Source organism: Maniola jurtina, chromosome 21 (genome assembly GCF_905333055.1).
Source record: "Maniola jurtina chromosome 21, ilManJurt1.1, whole genome shotgun sequence".
NCBI lineage: Eukaryota > Metazoa > Arthropoda > Insecta > Lepidoptera > Nymphalidae > Maniola > Maniola jurtina.
The window spans coordinates 4,600,525-4,622,232 of record NC_060049.1 but is presented as its reverse complement, the minus strand read 5'-3'; the positions used below and the strand labels follow the sequence as shown (position 1 = coordinate 4,622,232).

The window sequence follows — 21,708 nt, the reverse complement described above, 5'->3', positions numbered from 1 at the left end:
ATAGCCTTAAACTTTACAGTAATCCTACGTTATGCTCAGAGTTTTTAACTATTCCGGCTCGTAGCGAATCAATACATTACATACATATAAATAGCGTTTCCCAAGATTGCGTCATACTTCCTAAAGAATTACAAGAAAACATATTTCTCGCGAGTATCATAGTAAAACCGAAAAACAATATTATACCCATTAAAATCCTTAATACGAGTAACGAAACTGTTAATATTCCTACTTTTCAACCCGATTTTGAATTATTAAATAATTATGAAATATGTTCTTTTGAAAAATGTGATTCTAATTCTATTCGAGCAAGCAAGTTGTTGCCTTTGTTGAAATTGGATCACTTGCATTCCAGCGAACGGAAAGTAATAGAATCTATTTGTACGAAATACGCTGACATATTCCAATTGCCCGGCGATAAACTCACAACTACTAAGGTATATGAGCAATCTATTACACTGAAATCTAATACGAAACCAGTGTATACTAAACCGTACCGTATTCCCAATAGCTTAAAGTCAGAGGTACAGAAACAAATACAAGGTTTAATTAGAGACGATATTATTGAAGAGTGTCAGAGCGAATGGTCCAGTCCTATTTTAGTAGTTCCAAAGAAAAGTGAAGATTCAAAAAAAAGTTGGAGATTAGTTGTTGATTACCGTAAATTGAATGAAACAATTCAAGACGAAATTCCCACTTCCCAATATTACGAGATTTTAGATTCGTTGTCAGGTGCTATTTACTTCACACATTTAGACCTGAGCCAATCGTACTATCAAGTTACACTTACTCCCGATAGCCGTAGAGTGACAGCATTTACAACTAATACCGGACAGTACCATATGAAAAGATTACCTATGGGTTTAAAAATAAGCCCCAGTGCTTTTTCTCGTGTCATGACAGTTGCAATGTCTGGCCTTACCTATGAAAAATGTTTCATATATTTAGATGACCTAGTTATTTTCGGCAGAAACTTAGAAACACATAATAAGAATCTCATAGATGTTTTCGAAAGGTTAAGAAAAGTAAATTTAAAACTTAACCCTAACAAATGTCAATTTTAAAAAACCGAATTATTATACTTAGGTCACACAGTAACAAAAAACGGAATCTTACCGGATCCAAGTAAAATTGCGGTGATAAAAAATTATCCAGTACCGAAAAATTCGGACGATGTGAGACGTTTTGTTGCTTTCAATAATTATTACAGGAAATTTATAAAAAACTTTGCTGAATTAACATTACCTTTAAATATTTTATGTAGGAAAAATGTACCTTTTGTATGGAATGTGATCAGTCGTTTCAATTGTTGAAGGAAGCATTAATGTCTCCACCTATTCTGCAATATCCCGATTTTTCGCCAGATAGTGAGTTCATCCTTCAAACCGATGCTTCTGGTATAGCGATAGGAGCTGTACTTTGTAATAAAGATTTGCGACCTGTAGCTTATGCGAGTCGACCTTTAAACAAAGCCGAAAAAAATTATCCAACTATTCAAAAGGAATTACTTGCAGTTGTTTGGGGTATTAAATATTTTCGACCATATTTATTCGGAAAAGCTTTTACAATTATGACCGATCACAAGCCGTTAGTATATCTGTTTGGAATGAAAGATCCCAGTAGTCGATTGTTAAAATTTCGCTTAACATTGGAGGAATACGATTACAAGATAGTGTATGTAAAGGGAAAAGATAATGCAGTCGCGGACGCGTTGTCTAGAATAATAATTACGTCTGACGAGTTAAAAAATATGAGTAATGATATCATAAACGTTATGACTAGAGCGCAAAGAAAAAGAGAGGAAGAGAAGGATAAAAGTCATACAGATAGGAGTGTAATCCCTAGTATAGCCAAGGACGAGCGGCCTGATCAACCGCGAGTCGTGGAAATATTACGGATACCAAATGATTCAGTAGAGATGATGTTAGTAGAAGGGAATAAATTAAAAATAATAAAGCAAAAGGAGAAAATAAATGCGGAACGGGAATGTTTTGCTTTTACGAACAGAAAGAAAATATTATACATTAATCTTGATTTTAAATCACATTTTACGCGAGACGAATTTGTGGTTAAATTGAGTAATTTTTGTAAAGAATTAAAAATTAATGAAATCTGTATAATAAAAACAGTAAACAATGCATTGTTCATAAGAGATTTAATTGATGAAGTTAAAAGTAAAAACACATATCAGGGCCCTAGGATTTGTGTTTTAAGAGGAATAAAAAGAATAGAGGATGATAAAGAAAAGGATTTCATTTTGAATGACTTTCATTTGCTGCCTACTAGCGGACACGCAGGGGTACGCAGAATGATTAATAATTTAAGAAAACAATTTTACTGGCCAGGAATGGAACATGATGTTAGAGACTATATACGTAAATGTGAAAAATGTCAGAAAATGAAACACTCGAGACATACTGTAGAACCCATGGTAATTACAACAACCGCTACATCGGCTTTTGAAAAAATCTTTCTAGATTTAGTAGGTCCTTTAGATATAGATGAGGAAGGAAATGTCTACATACTCACACTCCAGTGTGAACTTAGTAAATTTGTAGAAGCTTATCCTATTAGAAATTAGGAAACGAAAACTGTAGCTAGAGCATTTGTAAATAACTTTATCTTAAGATTTGGAATCCCAAATTGCCTAGTGAGTGACAGGGGATCCGAATTTTTATCTTCAACGATGACGGAGGTCTGTAAATTATTAGAAATTGAAAAACTAAATTCAACTGCTTACCACCACCAAAGTATAGGTTCATTAGAAAATACACATAAACACCTAGGTGCATTTCTGAGGATAATGTGTGATAAACAACCCGAAACTTGGAGTTATTGGCTACCCTTTTGGTGTTTTTCATATAACAATACCGTTCATACATCGACCAAATATGCCCCATATGAATTAGTATTTGGTAAAAGTTGTCGAATACCAAGTAGATTAAGTAGTGATGTAGAACCATTATATAATGTAGATAACTATAGTTTAGAATTAAGATATAGAATGCAAGTAGCGCAAAAGGACGCTCGTGAAAATTTAATACAATCAAAACTAGATAGGAAATGTAAGTACGATAAAAAAGTGAATACAGTGACATATAAAAAAGACAATAAAGTGCTAGTGAAAAATGAGTGCGGTGGAAAACTTGACTGTTTATTTGAGGGCCCTTATACAGTGATAAATGACGTCGGACCAAACGTAATAATTCTTAAAGATAACAAAAGTGAAGTAGTACATAAGAATAGAACTAAGCTTTTTGTTCCTAGTTTATAAGGTATAGAACCACCCGTGAGTGGAAGTAAGTAAAAAAAAAAAATGTAAATTATCTACTTTACATTTTTTTTTTCTCCTGCCCCGGTGGTGTGGTGTAAGATAGTCTACGAGTAAACCTTAAACTAAATAGACGTGTTTCCTTGCAATACTCCCCGCGCACCCCCGCACACCTCAAACTTGTAATGGAATAAAAAGCATTATGCTACCCAAATGAAACGAACTCCAATGAACCTCTCAGTAGATAGGGATGGTAAACGCAAAAAGGCAATAACGCAACGGCCTCGTATCAAGTTAATGTTGCAGTCATGGTCGCAATGAGCCGCAAAAGCACCAAAGGGCAAGGTTGACTACAATCGGAGAAACAATAGCAGTCTCGTTTATTGAATTGAAGACTAGTGGATACTCGTAATTTTGTCTGAACAGGGAACAGGGTATTAAAAGAACCAGAAAGTGCGCAAAAATGAACATTTGCTCCAACAAAATTTCGATGGGGACATCTCGACCGAAAGAGACTCGTCCGAATGGCCGAGTTACCCCTTTGTCTAGTCAAACCTGAATTATGTAGTAAACCTTAACAATGTATAAACCAAAAACAATTATCCAAATTTTTCATCAAGGCTTTTATTATCCATACTCCATTCTAGAACTAAGTAGGCACATATTTTTTTACATCGAACTCCTTACTTGGAATGTTTTGTTATGGAAGATAAGAAAATATTTTTTACGGACAGACGTGATAGCATACAGTATAAAATACATAATTAATGCTGTTAATACTTATCACTTACGCACTGAATACCTATACTAGTTAATAAAATAAAATGTGACAGTGCTGAGTTTAAAATCCGTACTTCAGTGAACTCTTTGTAACAGTGAAGTGAAGTCGTTCAGTCACAATTGTGAAGTTTTTTTTTTCGTTATGTAAATACGTATTTTTTAACCCCCGACCCAAAAAGAGGGGTGTTATAAGTTTGACGTGTGTATCTGTGTATCTGTGTGTCTGTGTATCTGTGTATCTGTGTATCTGTCTGTGGCATCGTAGCGCCTAAACGAATGAACCGATTTTAATTTAGTTTTTTTTGTTTGAAAGGTGGCTTGATCGAGAGTGTTCTTAGCTATAATCCAAAAAAATTGGTTCAGCCGTTTAAGAGTTATCAGCTCTTGTCTAGTTTTCTTGTAGAAAAGAAGGTTAGATAACCGTTAGGTTTATAATATTATGTCAATTGACAAATGTCAAGCTGTCAAGATGGACGTTGCCTAAATACATAATTATTTATTTGTAAATGATGTTTTGGAAAACTCAAATACTTTGGATCGTCGGGGGTGTTATAAATTTTTAATTTACACTTGTTCGTAAATAAGTCGTGTAAATAACAGTCTTTATGGGAAAGTAAAGTTACCTACTATTAATAATCATATACGGAAGACAGTTGTTGTTGTAGTTTTTTTGTCCATGTTTTTTCATGCGAATACTTAATAGCTGCTTGTTTTGCATTAGTGAATAGTGTAAATAAGCGACTGTTAATTTATAATATTTCATGATATAATATTTTTTTACAATTTATGGCATTTTCATTTCAAACTGGTTTTCAATTCCGGAATGTTAATAAATTCAATCAATATTGGAGAGCGTGATCGTATAATAGTTATTATACGTGTTATTACGCCCTAGTAGTTTATTTTGTAAAAATATGATAAATTGGTGTGCCATTTTTATTTTTATGTCTGATTGTAAGTTTTAATTTAAGAAATAAACAGTAAAATACAATATGTAACATTTATTATACAGACAGGTTATAAATTGTTTATTTTTACAACAAGTAGATATTTTATACTTATTATTTTTGTTTTAAAAATCACGGAAGTTTTAATGTGTTACTAAAACTAAACTGAATACAAACAACTACCTACCTACTTATTTTTTTAATGAAAGTTACAGAATCTGGTTTTTAATTCCGGCATTGTATTAAACTCAGTCTTTATTTCTATCTAGCTGCCTGAAATATAAAAAAAAATTGTATATTCATGTACTTAGTTTTAAAATATTTATAGTGTCGCAGTTTCTCGAACTAATAATAATGTGTGTGTGCTACGAGTAAGTGACTCATTAGTGATTGATATATAACTGATATCGGAAAGCAGCTTTTTTACGGAATGTAAGTCTTTATTTTATTACTTCACTAGATGATGCCCGCGACTTCATCCGCGTAGATTCAGGTTTTTTAAAACCCAGTAGGAACTCTTTGATTTGCGGGATAAATAGTTCTCTATGTCAGTTTCCGGGATGCAAGCTACCTCTGTAACAAACTTCATATAATATCTTGGTTTAAACGAATGGGCCTTTAAGAATCCCGTGTGAACTCTTTGATTTCCGGGATAAAAAGTAGCCTTTGTCCTTCCCCAGGATGTTGGCTAAAGCTATATATCAAATTTCATCAATATCGGTTAAACAGTTGGGCCGTGAAAAACTAGCAGACAGACAGACACACTTTCGCATTTATAATATTAGTATGGATAATATGGATTGCTTAAAACGCACGTAGGTAGCTCCGAAAAGTTAGATATACGTGCCCGGGATCGAACACCCGACCTCCCAAGTAGGAGGCGGACGTTTTAACCACTAGGCTATAACGGCTCTCACTTTATTACTTGAATGATCTCAGTGCGTTAAAATCAGCTCTGCTATAATTTCAGTCGCGATAGTAAAGCGTAGGTTGTCGTAAAGTGGTGTTATTTTCGTGTTATAGTTATTTGTAGATGAGCCTTGTGTTTATTTTGTTTTATGTCGCAATAACAGGTACGCCTACAAATCGTTTCATTTGAATTTGTATGTCTTTAGTTTACTGTCGTGCTTCCAGGCTATAATTATGGTAACATTAAACATAATATTACCTATTTAACATGGTTTTATAACACTTTTAGGGTTCCGTACCCGGAGGGTGCAACGGGACCCTATCACTAAGCCTCCGCTGTCCGTCCTTCTATCTATCTAGCGGGATGTATCTCATGAACTGTAAATAGGTACAGAATTGTCAGTGTATAGGTACCTATTTCTATTACCGTTATAACAACAAATAATAAAAAAACCAAGATGGCGAATATCAAAATGGCTGTCATGCAAATTAAAAAAAAGTATACTATTAGTTGATATGTCAGTCAGTCTATCTTTTTGTAAAATGTATAGATTTTTACTTATATGTAATTTCATCGACAAAATCCATCTACTTGTAGTCTGATTACAAGTAACTATAACCTTTACCTTGACTATGTTATTTTTTACTCATTGTTGACTACGTTAGTCTATTTACACGGAAGCTCGTGCGGCGTGCCTGAACAAATTTACAAAATGCCTATTTGTACAATTTTTTTTTTATTCGGTCTTGGAACTGTCTTGACCTCTATACCTACCTACTACTACGCTGGACCTGCAATAGCCGATCTGTTTTTTTTAACCCCCGACCCAAAAAGAGGGGTGTTATAAGTTTGACGTGTGTATCTGTGTGTCTGTGTCTGTGTATCTGTGTATCTGTCTGTGGCATCGTAGCTCCTAAACTAATGAACTGATTTTAATTTACCTTTTTTTGTTTGAAAGGTGGCTGGCTTGGTCGAGAGTGTTTTTAGCTATAATCCAAAAAAATCGGTTCAGCCGTTTGAAAGTTATCAATTCTTTTCTAGTTACTGTAACCTTCACTTGTCGGGGGTGTTATAAATTTTTAATTTACACTTGTTTATTCATTATAGGCAATCGCTTTACCGCAATTACACCTGATGGAAAGTAATGATGTGGCCTAAGATGGGATGCGTTAACCTAGAAGATGTCTATTCGCTCTTGTGATACTCGGGTTGTAATTGGTAGGTGGTTTTTGAAGCAATTTTATTTTCGTCATTGTGGCGCTGAATGCTGATAGCAGCAGTGAGCGTCTTGTGAGTTGGAACTAAATGTTAGTGATGAGACATAGGTCAACACGAAGACCCAGTATTAATTTCCGGTGCCTACGTTCGTTGGGGCCGCGGCGCTTCTAATGGGCACAAAAAATAACTGTCATTTTATATTTATTTGTACACACTTTTTTTGGAGAGTGACTAGTTTTTATGGCTTGTATTGGTATTTCTTGGTTATTATTGTCATCATCTGTAATGTGACGCTAGGCTTACGCTTGTGATGTGTGTTACGCTTGTTACGCTTGTTCTTTACAGAACAAGCGTAAATTAAAAATTTATTACACCTCCGACAAGTGAAGTTTACAGTAACTAGAAAAGAGCTGATAACCTTCAAACGGCTGAACCGATTTTCTTGGATTTATAGCTAAGAACACTCTCGATCAAGCCACCTTTCAAACAAAAAAAAACTAAATTAAAATTGGTTCATTAGAGTAGGAGCTACGATGCCACAGACAGATACACAGATACACACGTCAAACTTATAACACCCTTTTTGGGTCGGGGGTTAAAAATAAAAACTTTTATGGCACACCTCTTCCAGCGTACTTGTATATCCATTGCAGTGGTCTTGAGAGGTCACCTTTGTGTCAATCTAATTCACATTTCGTGACATTCGCATTTCGCACGTCGCGTCGATCGTTATAATTAGTACCTACGTGATTTTATACCTGTTACCTGTTACATAATACTACAGTTGCACGTTATGTCATAGGTGTTGCGTTATTGTGCTTTTGACCTCGCGCGACCTCGGATTCATAAATCGTGAACTTGGTAGGGTTGGTTTTGTATTCTGAAGGCCGATACGTCAGTAAACTTTTCAGCTTATTTTACTATGACGGACGTCTTTCCATATTCTTTAAAACCCGACCCAAAAAGAGGGGTGTGATAAGTTTGACGTGTGTATCTGTCTGTGGCATCGTAGCTCCTAAACTAATGAACCGATTTTAATTTAGTTTTTTTATGTTTGAAAAGTGGCTTGATCGAAAGTGTTCTTAGCTATAATTCAAAAAAATCGGTTCAGCCGTTTAAAAGTTATCAGCTCTTTTCTAGTTACTGTAACCTTCACTTGTCGGGGGTGTTATAAATTTTTAATTTACACTTGACCTGTGTTTGTTTTCCACTGATCTAGATTTATAGGTACCGACATATATATACACAGCATGTTAAACTTATAACACCCCCTTTTTGCGTCGGAGGTTTAAAAAAAAACTAGTCCTGACTAACTGACTGATTTATCAACTCACAACCTGCACCCCTGAGATTAAAATTTTTAAATTTTGACGTCCTTTTCTGACGTAGGCACTCTGTTGAGTTGTGTAACTCAATGTACGCACAAAGGAGTGACAGGCAATTGGATTGCATGATACCTCACAACAATACCGCGTGTGCATAACTAGAATCACTACCTACCCTCCATTCAAATATATTTATTGATATGTAACCCATGTATAAGTATCAAATAAAATTATTATTAAATTATTAATTATTATTAATTATTATTAAGACTTTTTATTTTTATTGGTACACTATGTTTGGCTATTATAACGGTGTTGTATTGGTACGGTTTTGCATGTCCGACCATCAGCGCACCATACTAACACATTTAAATTAAGTTCTTAGGAATGGGAGAAGTCAACCCACTGTAATACAGTGTTTACTAGCACAGGGGTTGTCAAACCTATTCGTATGTTCTTACCAACTTTTTAATATTATACCTACTGTTTATGAGGCACATCTACTAACAAATAGTAGGTACACAGGAAAATATTGTAAAATAATATTTAGAATAACTATTTGTGCATTGAAATAGTTTAAGAACTTAGAATGATATTGACCTATTGACTCTTTAAGAACGGAGTTTTGGAAATTCCCACCCATATCCAATCCGAATAGGGTTAAATACGGGATGATAGTTTGTATAAAAATCCAGGGTTCTCACCGATTTTCAAAAATTTCACTCGAGTGAAGCCGAAGTGGGTTAGCTAGTAGGTAGGTATATAAACAAGAATACCTTTACGAAAATATAATTAGGTATTACAAGCTAGAGTACGAATTATACCAGCTCATGGTTTAAGTATTCTCCTAATCTGGCATAATATTTTAATTTAAGCGATATGGGCTCACGGAATTCGGTCAAGGTGTTGCATGTCACTCTACTTTGATCCTAATGTCCCTGTAATTACGGTTCACTTTTACGCAAATTTTCTGAAGGTGAATTAAGGTATAACGACGTTATTACTAGACTTTACGAATTTGTAAAGTAATTAAGTTCACACTAATCAGTCTTGCAATTACTGAATTTTATTCAAAGACTAGATGACGACCGCGACTTCGTTCGCGTGTATATAGATTTTTAAAATCCCGTGGGATCTCTTTGATTTTCCGAGTTAAAAAGTAGCCTATGTGTTCATCCAGTGTATAATCTACCTCCATTCTAAATTTCAGCCCAGTCCGGTCAGTAGTTTTTGCGTGAAAGAGTAACAAACATACACACATACAAACTATCGCGTTTATAATATTAGTGTGAAGTGTGATACCTACAAATAACGAGAAGGGTCAAACTCATAACTCATAGCATATCCGCTTGGGCCCTACTGGGCGAAGCAAAGATAGAAGACATAGTAACAACCTAGTTTTACGTAGGTACTTACTCGTATCATCATTTATTTAGCTGACCTATGACCATTGTCCGTTGTAATTCTATAGCTGAGATAGTAACATGCCACGTCGCATTTTTGAAATATGTACCTACTATGTACACATTGTACATCGGATTAAATCCATACTCCATACTTACTAATTATTATTATTATAAATACGAAAGTGTGTCTGTCTGTCTGTCTGCTACCTTTTCACGGCCCAACAGTTTACCGATTCTGACGTTTGGTACAGACTTAGCTTATATGCCGGGGACGGACATATAAGCGGACGGAAATATCAAAGAGTTCCCATGGGATTAAAAAAAATCTAAATCCACGCGGACGAAGTCGCGGGCAACAGCTAGTAACTTATATGTACAACAATGGTCTTGTTTAATTATTCTTATCTTGCAAATGACATGCAATTTCTGTTTATGCAATGAATGCTAAACTAATGATGGAACTGTATCTATTAATTGCAACAGCTTGCCACGATAATAGATTTCGAAATATTTGTTATTATCAAAGTAATCTATTGTGTGTAAATTAAAATTGTTTTACGTAAAAAGACATTATATTATTATACCTACTACATGTACATTGTACATTCACAAATACCTTCAGCGATTGCAAAACAAGCTGTCTTGTCCATCTGTCACTTGAGCAACTTATTCAGAACTTGACAACTTTTTTATCATATCTAGCTGTAAATGGTAAAGATCGTTAAGAAAATTCTGGGTTTATCTTTTAAAGTAATGACATAAAGCAACTATGGAAAATTTAGAAGCTATCCCCAATTTTTAGCCCCCGACCCAAAAAGAGGGGTGTTATAAGTTTGACGTGTGTATCTGTGTATCTGTCTGTGGCATCGTAGCGCCTAAACGAATGAATATATAATCCAAGAAAATCGGTTCAGCCGTTTGAAAGTTATCAGCTCTTTTCTAGTTACTAACCTTCACTTGTCGGGGGTGTTATAAATTTTTAATTTACACTTATTCTTCCACTAACTTCTGTCATACGTCAAGCCTTTTTCCACCCCTTCTACACACATCACGCAATCCATCAACCTTTTCTTTGGTCTTCCTCTCCTCTTTTTTCCTTCCACATACATAATTTAACATTGACTAGCGATATAAAACTACATCGTACATACATACCGAAATTGCAGACCCAGTGGAATGCGATACAACAAATCTATGTATTTATAGCAACTGATGTGTAGTTTGTTGCTATACTAGCGACCAAAACCAGGAACAGTATTAGCGTGGTATAAGGTTAAATACTAACCTAAGTGGACACAACAATAATGTGTATTGGAAGCCAAAGTTTACGGTGTAAACAGTGCAATCAGGAAGAGCCTTGGCACTAACTCCATAAGGAAATGTTTCACACATGGTGTGCTGTGAGTTGCGACTTGTGACGTCCGATGGACCTATTGCGGTTTGCCAATATTATGGTAATGGCTGTGGGTGTGGCAGCTTATTGTTATTGTTGCTAGTTTCATATAAATCGATTAAACGATGGGCCCTTAATGATTCCGTGGGAACTCATTGATTTTCCGGGATAAAAAGTAGCATAATGTCCGTTTCCGAGATGTAAACACCAAATCGTATTTGAAAAGCTGAAAGACAGACAGAGAGACACACACTTTTACATTTGTAATATTAGTATAGAGATCAATAATAGTGTAAGGTCGCCCTTTGTTTGCAAATCTTTCCTGTATTTTATTCTTTGTCAAAGTTTTAAGCAATAAAGTGTATATAAATAAATAAATTAGCAAGGATTTGTGGCACAACCACCAACCTCTGCAGTGTTGGTAGCTACCTGAGTAAAATAACAGCAATGAATGATAGCAACCATGTAGTTATAATTTATTAGGTAGCTAGGTGGCTAGCCTAATTTATCATTAGGTACTTTCAAATATTAAAAATTAGATTAAAATCTGTGAGGTATTTTTTTAAACAAAATGGCACTAAAGAGTTGTTGTTTTTGTTACTTCATGATTCACCGTGTTTTGTTAATCGCTATAAAATAAAATGAATATTATTTAAATATTATGTTAATCCCTTGTCAATTGATTACAATTTACAATGTCTCGATTAGAATAATTATGATAAGTAATATTTACTTGCGTCAGGGAAAGGTTACTAGTTATTACTACATAAAGTTAAACAGCACTAAAATCCTACTACTACCCGCGAACTGCGCGGCCGATAATAGATAGCGATAAATATAGTATAAAATTGTAAAAAGTATAAACTATTGCTCGGTGTATTTTAACATTGTACTCTACTATATTGTATTTTATGAACTCAGAATTTTTCCCACTTTATTTTGATATCCCACTCGATACAATAGCAAAAAAAAAGTCATGGAGACACCACTTTTTTGGATGTAACATCCGTCTAATTGTTTTTTTTTTCGTATTACACCCGGACCATGATAACGAATTGATTGACCCCTCATTCATCAAAATCGACTCAGCCGTTTAGGCGCTACGATGGAACACACATAAATTCAAACCTACCTAGTACACATATACATAGACTGCTAACATAATAACCCTTCCTTTTTTCTTTGCCGTAGTCGGGTAAAAATATAAGCATTATAATATTACATATTGCATATAAGTAATAGCGCTGAAATATATTATTTATTGATTAATATCGAGATTTAATTAATATTGACCTTTACATCAACTATAACAGGCTATGGCCTGATAGACTTGTCATAGGAAATCCTGGTTTGTATACTTACGGAATAATAATATCTATCTATAGGACAATAATTGACTAAACTACTTAGCGATTCTTAGAAATATTTCCCTTTTGCAAATTACGGGGATAAGGGATTATCTTTTTTTCCTCATTTTGATCGTACATACTTATTATGATTAAACCAGATTCTCAAATCATAACTAATTAAAGTCCTTAAAAATTAATAAAAATCTCCTAAACCTTCACGCTTAACTTTTAGTAGGTACCTACTTAGTTACTACTTACTTATATAGATAAATCGCAAACATTTATTTATATGCAGAAGTACACTTACTACCAACAATCTAAACAACTAAAATAACTCGTGAAAGGGCCTTTATAAGACAAAGGTCATAAGGTTAATGCATCACACACTCAATATGAGTGGTAGATTAAAAATTACACCACACAATAAAGCGCCTCCTCTGATCCATTAACAGTATAATACGAGTATAATGAAAAGGGTTAAGAGGGCTCTCTCCGTCACTCGTTTCATACAATCGTAGTTCCAATTTCATTTGAATATTAACCAACCAAAGTCCATGAAATTTTGCAGACATATTCTAGAAACTAATATCTCTGTCTGTGGTGTTTTAGATTTTTCTAAAAATATGTAGTTTTAAAATTACAGGGGCTCAAAGATTTGTATGAAAAATTTTAAGACCGCGTAACTTTGAAACGGAATATTTTAACAGAAATCTGGAAAACCACAGACATAGATTTAGTTTCTAGAATATGTCTGCAAAATTTCATGGACTGTGGTTGCTTAATATTCAAATGAAATTGGAACTACGATTGTATGAAACGAGTGACGGAGAGAGCCCTCTTAAGGGTAAACAAAGCACAAAGAGCGAGAGTGACACTACCTACGTGCCTCATTGTCCCTGAAACTTTATACTTGTCTTTCTCGCTAGGAAGTACATACCTATAACTGCTTTCTTTTCAAAACACTGCTCTGTATTCATGTGTTATGTTATTTTACACCCGTGCATAATAGCTGTGTTAGACTTGGTCGTTCGCCCGCATTGAGATAAAAGTGTAATAGTATCGTCGCTCTAGATGTGACACCTCGTAACTGCAATAAAATTGCTTAATTTTATTTGCTTTCTCGCTAGCAAGTGCATACTTATCACTTACTGCTTTTTTTCAAAACACTGCTCTGTATTCATGTGTTATTTTATTTTACACCCGTGCATAGCTGTGTTAGACTTGGTCGTTCGCCCGCATTGAGATAAAAGTGTCATAGTATCGTCGCTCTAGATGTGACACCTCGTAACTGCAATAAAATTGCTTAATTTTATTTGCTTTCTCGCTAGCAAGTGCATACTTATCACTTACTGCTTTCTTTTCAAAACACTGCTCTGTATTCATGTGTTATTTTATTTTACACCCGTGCATAGCTGTGTTAGACTTGGTCGTTCGCCTGCATTGAGATAAAAGTGTAATAGTATCGTCGCTCTAGATGTGACACCTCGTAACTGCAATAAAATTGCTTAATTTTATTTGCTTTCTCGCTAGCAATTGAATACTTATTACTTACTGCTTTCTTTTCAAAACGTTGCTCTGTGTTTGTGTGTGTTTTGTTATTTTACGCCAGTGCATAATGACGGTGCTACACTTGGTCGTGCGCCCTTACAAGACAAGGGTTAGACTAAATTTGTAACATTTTCTTAGTAGAATTTTCTTTTAGAACCAGTAGTTATAGTCTTGACTAACTGCTTTATTTTTAAAGCATTGATTTGTGGTCATCTGAGCTTAGTAATTTTTCATCAGTGCATAATGGCGGTATTACACTTAATCGTTCGTCGTATTGGGATACAAGTGTTACCTACATGTTGCAACATTTCGCGTTTTAGTAAAAAAGTAACTGTGAATTTCGTGCCGGCTCTTTTCAGTACAATTTTCTGCTTTTCGTAACGGTGCCATGCACCTGGACTAAGAGTCATAACTTGACCTTATTTGAATTTCGTCCGAATTGTATAGGTGTATTTACCCTATGCTATATGATATACTAGCTGATGCCTGACTTCGTTCGCGTGTATGCTTATAGGTTTTAAAAATCCCGTGGGAACTCTATGATTTTCCAGGATAAAAAGTTGCCTATGTCAATTTCCGGGATGCAAGCTACCTCTGTACCAAATTTTATATAAATAGGTCAAACGAATGTGCCCTTAAGAATCCCGTGGGAACTCTTTTTGATTTTCCGTGATAAAAAGTAACCTATGTACCGTACGGGGATGTAAGTACCGGTATGTAAGCTAACTCAGTACCAAACATCATAATCGGTTAAACTGTAGGGCCGTGAAAAGCTAGCAGACAGACCGATAGACACACTTTCGCATTTACTATATATTGGTATGGATACTTGGACTAAACCGCGAATACGAGTAAAATTCGGAACATTTCTTGCTAGACAAGCATTCGCAATTCTCACGCGCCGTGCGTCATCTATTTAATCCTGCAATAAGATAAAATGATTCTTAGAAGTATCTAGGCGACGAACAGTTACGCTGACGACGCAGTCATCAACCTTTGTCCCTATGGCATTATTTCTAAACAAACAATGGGTTATAGACATTATGCAAGCTAATCGCCGACTCATTGTATTAGCGTGCTACCATGCCACTGTTACAACAAGGGCCTTGAAAATGTTTCCTACATTAAAAACCGTTGTTTTTTTTTCTAATGCAACAAAAAGCAAAATCTATAGCTTACATGAATATCTAATACATCTGTTTAAGTAAGCCTTCTACAAATATTTTCTTTCAATTAAAAGAAATAATCTCTTAGGGTGAGATCTATAGAGCGCGCTCTGCCTTTGCTTAGACTTAAGACAGAGTTAAAACGAGACAGAGCTATAGCTCTCACATAAATCTGTCTCGTTTTAACTCAATCTTAAGTCAGAGCAAAGTCAAAGTGCGCTTTATAGATTTCAGCCTTAGACTTCTTCATAATCTCAAAGGCACACTTCACGACTTTTACGGAACTTCTAACAAAACGTCGAGGCCCTGGCAGCCAGGTAACCCTAAAGTAGTCCTATTTTAACCTCCGACCCAAAAAGAGGGGTGTTATAAGTTTTACGTGTGTACCTGTGTATCTGGCTGTGGCATCGTAGCTCCTAAACTAATGAACCGATTTTAGTTTAGTTTTTTTTTGTTTGAAAGGTAGCTTGATCGAGAGTGTTCTTAGTTATAATTCAAGAAAATCGGTTCAGCCGTTTGAAAGTTATCTGCTCTTTTCTAGTTACTGTAACCTTCACTTGTCGGGGGTGTTATAAATTTTTAATTTACATTTGTACTTCACCAAAGCCTAATTATTTGAAATATCGTCTATTCAGGATCAAACCGAGAGTCCCCTCATCTGTCAAAGGTATGTGAAGTTTGCCAATCCGTACTTGGCCAGCGTGTTGGATTATGTACAAGACGTACAGTTCAGATCAAAGAAAGCCTCTTGGCTACGCGTACGATATTTGTATCCATGTTGATTTATTCTGATGTCATATCCGCTCATTCAATTCATAATAATTTTGCACCCGTTTTCATAATGAACTCTTTGAATTTCTAATCGGGTGTGTAATCATAGTGCAAATAAAATAACTTTGTAGCTTATTAGTTAGTCATACTGACTACTGTTTAGTATTTACCTATATTATACTAGCTTATGCTCGCGACATCGTTCGCGTGGACTACAAACATTTCAAACCCCTATTTTACCCCCTTAGGAGTTGAATTTTCAAAAATCCTTTCTTAGCGGATGTCTACTACTACTACTAGGAAGTAATAATTCTTATCTAGGTACTAGCACTTAAATTCTACGCTTGCATTATATTCCACTTTGATCACAGTGGTTAGTGTCATATATATATATTCGTACTTTGATCTCGTTTAAAAATTATTATTGGCGATTGAAAAATGGGCTATGGAAAATAATAAATTAGCTAAATATCTTTGAAACATCAAAACAAGATTGAAGATAAATTACTTATATTATTATAGTGATTTTTCCTCCATTACTGTAGGTATAACTTTTTGAATGAAGTCTCCTTCAAGGTTCGTTTAACTTTGAATGTCGAATTCTTGAAATGGTTTGACACTAGATGCCATGTGTATTGATCAATGACAGAGTTCGATGATTGATCATTATGTCGCTTACGACTTCGTCAGCGTTAAGTTCCTACAAGATATCTATGTCACACTTAGGGAACTTCTAACAAAACGTCGTTTGGCTTCGACGTTACTAGCAGGAGTCAAATGTTAGTCCGTTAGTCTGTCCGTCCGTCCGTCCGTCCGTCGTGTCTATTAAGAAAACTTATAGGGTACTTCCCGTTGTCCTAGAATCACGTAGAATCACGTTTGGCAGGTAAGTAGGTCTAGGTTTCACGGAATCAAGCTTCAGTTCCCTCAATCTAGTTCACTCTGCCTATGTCCAGTTGTGGAGGTCTATCATTAGGTAGATCTGGATGATAAATAATAATCAGAATCTCACCTTTTTTTTTTTTTGTTGACGCTGGGGAATGCATTTACGCATCCCCCCCGGAGGGAGGGTATGTGGGACTCGCCGGCCGAGAGGCGACCGGAATACCCACTAAACCCCAGCGGCGCTACTGCGCGTCGCCTGGCGACTGGGTCACGGGAACGGCCGAAGCAAACAACCGCAACCCAGCCAGCGACGTCTGCCGAGGCAGACCCTCCACTGGGGACCTGCTCGGTCCCCACCACCGCACCTCCGGGATGCACCAACGAAGTGCGTCCCCCGACCCTGGGACGCGCACGTCGCCCGTGTCCCGTCCTACACTTCGTCCACTGTGCCCTCTGCTAGTCAGAGGGACACGCGGAGAAATCAGAATCTCACCTAGTGCTAGATGCTACTTAGAGAGCTGGCTAAATGTTTTCATAAATAATTTGGTATGATCTAATTACATACGTATATCTATTCCTTAATTATTATTATTGTTTACTAGTCACGGACGTCATAGCTTACAAGTAATAAGTAGGTATAACACACGAACCCGTTCACAACGTGTTTTGCAAATAACTGTTTAGTTTAGGTAACTGCACGTAACCGATTGTTATGCCTGGCGGTGCTGGTCAGGCGATCAGATGTAAACGAAAGTTAGTTACATACACATCGCGATTACGTTGGTTGCTGACCGCGGTGATTTGCATTTGCCTAACACTTTTTTTTAAATTTCCGTACAAATCGAAAGAATCTGTTTGTATTTCTTCCGCATATTTTCAATGATTAACAAAGAACCATGTGTGTAGACGTGGCGCTTCCAAAATCAATGGTGTAGACTATGTATGTAGCCCAGGTGTGTAGAGTAATTACATATTAAAAAAAATCATTCTACTTAACAATATTTTTTCCTTATTTCCTATAGTCACATCTACACCTTTCTAACTCTATGACCAAACTCCTCTATCATACGTAACATTGTGCAAGAACATATGCAACCTGATATTTTCTTGCACAATGTGAATAGCTTTTGGATCACTGGATAAGTGAACTAGTCTACTCTATGTACTTACATAGTTCTTATCGTGTCTATCAAGAAAACCTATAGGCTACTTCGCGTTGACTTAGAACCATGTTTGGCAGGTAGGTAGCTCTTATAGCACAAGTAAAGGAAAAATCCGAAAACCGTGAATTTGTGGTTACTTCACAGAAAAAAATTATAATATGTTTCACTTTCCAAAGTAATATAACTATACCAAGTGGGGTATCATATGAAAGGGCTTTACTTGTACATACCAAAACAGGTTTTATTTATTTTTAAACATAATAGTTTTTGATTTATCGTGCAAAATGTCGGAAAAAATACCCGAGTACGGAACCCTTGGTGCGCGAGTCTGACTCGCACTTGTTTATATGATGGACAACTAAGCATATTTGATAACGAATAACGAACCCATCCTCATCATCAATCTATTTCCGAGGGCGCGGCACCAGGGCCGTGACCAAATAACTAATTCATTAATGAAAATTTTAAGGTCACAGCTTAGTGTGCTAAGTAACGGTAAGCGCTATTTGACATCCAAAATGGCGTAGTATATCGTGCAAAGAGCTAGCGCGTGCCAGACCTTCGTCATTTTAAAAAGTCCCCAGTCATATTGTCCCCAATGATGGTTGGTGGCTTTGGGAGATAACAAGACGTAATAAAGTTGTAAACTTTTTTACGTCAAAGGATAAACAGATTTTTTTTTAAAAATTCTTCGTAATGGTATTAGAAATCACTTCATGCATTGCCAGACACTTAGTATCGAGGCAATCCCCTGCCAGACGCCCTTAAAGTTTAAAAGTTTATGTTTATACTTTGACGTAAGGTTTTTTACACCTTTATTGCCTGTTATCTTCCCATGCCACCATAATCCGAACTTCATAGTCGCTGATCGTTCTTCCCTGTGTTGGGGACAATACGCAGAGAAACGTTTAGCTTTTATAAAATAACGAAGGTCCGGCACGCGCTGGCTCTCTCTCAATACCGTATAACTTATTATAACATAAACCGCGCGTCCGTTTATTGTTTTATTGTAAACAATTCAATCGCACCTTACATATCGGCATGAGTCACGAGTAGGTAGGCACGTCGGTTAAACTTTAACCCGCGATCGCTTGATATGCTTCCTTTGTTATTATGTTTATATTCATACGGCTCGTGTAAAGATAGTTTCAGTTTCCTTCATGCAAACCATAATTAGAGTTTCTTACTAATCGGCCACAATTTTATATGTTATGGAATTCGGATGTTTGAAAGTCAAACTATTTGCTGTTGTCTACTGAGACTATTGTACCTACTTCATCTTGGAAGACCGTCAACAGTGAACAGCTTGATCAGCTGCTCGATTATTGTAAAGCTGCATCATTCATTGCTACAGTCTCAATTGTTGTGATTGGCTGACTTGATGGTAATTTTGCTGCAATAATGCGTTTTAGCCAGTAGCGAGAGCGTCGGCCAATCAGAGGTGATTGCGATCGTCACACTGTAGCTATTCATTTTTCCGTAATCAAGCCCCAGATGGGACCAACTTGACAATATGCCTACATCTTCAAATGAAGATAAAATTACCGAAATTGGTTTAGATAATAGAATTGACGCTGAAAAACCCCGCCAAAAACGCGTCGATTTCAGAATGCCTACTTTTTTGCAATCTATCTGTCTGATAAAATAGGCGTTACTTATGAGTTATGACTAAACGGAGAAAGTATTGATCTAGAGATAAACTTGTCATCGAACGATAAATCTTTTCTTGTTATGAAATGAAATATATTTCCACAACTTAAGTAAATATTATATACGTATCTTTTTGTATGTACCTACATATTTGTAACACAGATAACCGCAAAAAAACATTCACATATATTATATGAGATTCTTGAAATACGAGTATACATATGTATAATGTATACGTACACGTATTTAAAGAATCTGGAGAGAATCTCGAAGGATCTTGAGAGATGAGATAGATAGAAAAAATTTAACTCATTATCTCGACCAGTAAATAAATAAATAGGGTTTAAATTGAGGCACAATCCCTCTCAATCAAAGTTCATCAATGAATACTCGGATAGACGACATTGCGGGGGTTTTTTTATTGTGTTTTTTCGTTCGGAAGTGGCCTCATGATTGGTGAGAATAAAAACCGATCAATTAACACCGCCGCGCTCCATTTCATTGGCTGATTGGACGCCGCGAACACCGAGGAAGTTCGTTCTGACTGACTGGTGATGGAAATGATGGGAAAATTCGCAATTCTGTTTTCATTACACATTGCGGTTAGGTGATTTATTTATTTTAATAAACCCGCCCTGGCCTCTGAAGTGACCAAGGGGAGCTTAAATTAGGTTATTTAAAAATGGATTAATTTGAGCGTCCAAAAATAATTTGCTCTAGTAAAAGTTGCCTTGTTATCTGAGTAGCTAACTCTAACAGTTCACTTCATTTCGCTTGCTGATTGGACGCTGCGAACACCGAGGAAGTTCGTTCTGACTGACTGGTGATGGAAATGATGGGAAAATTCGCAATTCTGCTTTAATTACACATTGCGGTTAGGCGATTTATTTATTTGAATAAACCCGCCGTGGCCTCTGTAGTGACCAAGGGGAGTTTAAATTAGGTTATTTAAAAATGAATTAATTTGAGCGTCTAAAAATAATTTGCTCTAGTAAAAGTTACCTTGTTATCTAAGTAGCTAACTCCAACAGTTCACTTCATTTCGCTTGCTGATTTGACGCTGCGAACACAGAGGAAGTTCGATCTGACTGACCAGTGATGGAAATAATGGGAAAATTCGCAATTCTACTTTCATTATACATTGCGGTTTGGTGATTTATCTGGAAATGCTCGAGCGGTACTTAATTTAATAATGGATTACAATGAGTAGCTAAAAATTCGCGAAACATCATTAAAAGTTTCCTAGCTATCTTAGTAATTAGATACTTCAAGAGCTCCATTTCGTTGGCCGCTTATACTAGGAAATCCGAATAGTGCGATCAGCAATAACGGAAAAATTCGCACTTCTGTTTTCATTAAGTATTGTGGTTGAGTTATGTATTTAGAATATATATAATACGTATCTTATATATGAAAGTTAATGTCTGTCTGTTCATAACGCATATGCGTTAGCGTATTGTTCATCTAATTGAGTGATCCGATTGTGTGAAGTCTTTCAAACAAAGAGACATTGCAATGCATGCCTTGCATTAGATAACTCTAAATATTAACCCCATTTGAGGCCAACTATGTACTATATTTACTTACCAATATTTTACGTTGTTATTTACTTATTAGGTACCTTATTAGTTACGCACGACCCATGGGGTACCAAAATAACAGATTACTTTAAACAGGAAGCATTGTAATAATAAGTCCAAAGTAGCTATACCTAAATACAGCCCTCAAAATTCCTCCACATATTCATGGCCATAGAATTTCCTTCAATTCATTGCCAATGGCGCGTCGAAAGCCCCAAGTTCGTAGCCTTCAGTTAATGGTGTGACCTTATAAGCTGAAGTTCAGGCTGGCACGCGACGGGGGAAACGCCCAAAGACCGACCTTATTTCTATTCCAGCTAGTGATGGATGGCATGTCGATTAATCT

General features: G+C 36.0%; 1 protein-coding gene across 5 annotated transcripts in view; it reads left to right on the top strand.

The window, feature by feature from the left end:
- Positions 1 to 21,708, top strand: part of LOC123876287 (protein goliath) — a 97,348-nt gene that overhangs the window by 27,579 nt on the left and 48,061 nt on the right. The window contains exon 1 of one of the 5 annotated variants that reach the window (XM_045922495.1): positions 5,317 to 5,430. The exons of the other annotated variants lie outside the window; for them this stretch is intronic. The gene's annotated coding sequence lies outside the window, so the exon portion shown is untranslated. Of the gene's footprint in view, positions 1 to 5,316; positions 5,431 to 21,708 lie in introns of those variants that run through there. 5 annotated transcript variants of the gene reach the window in all.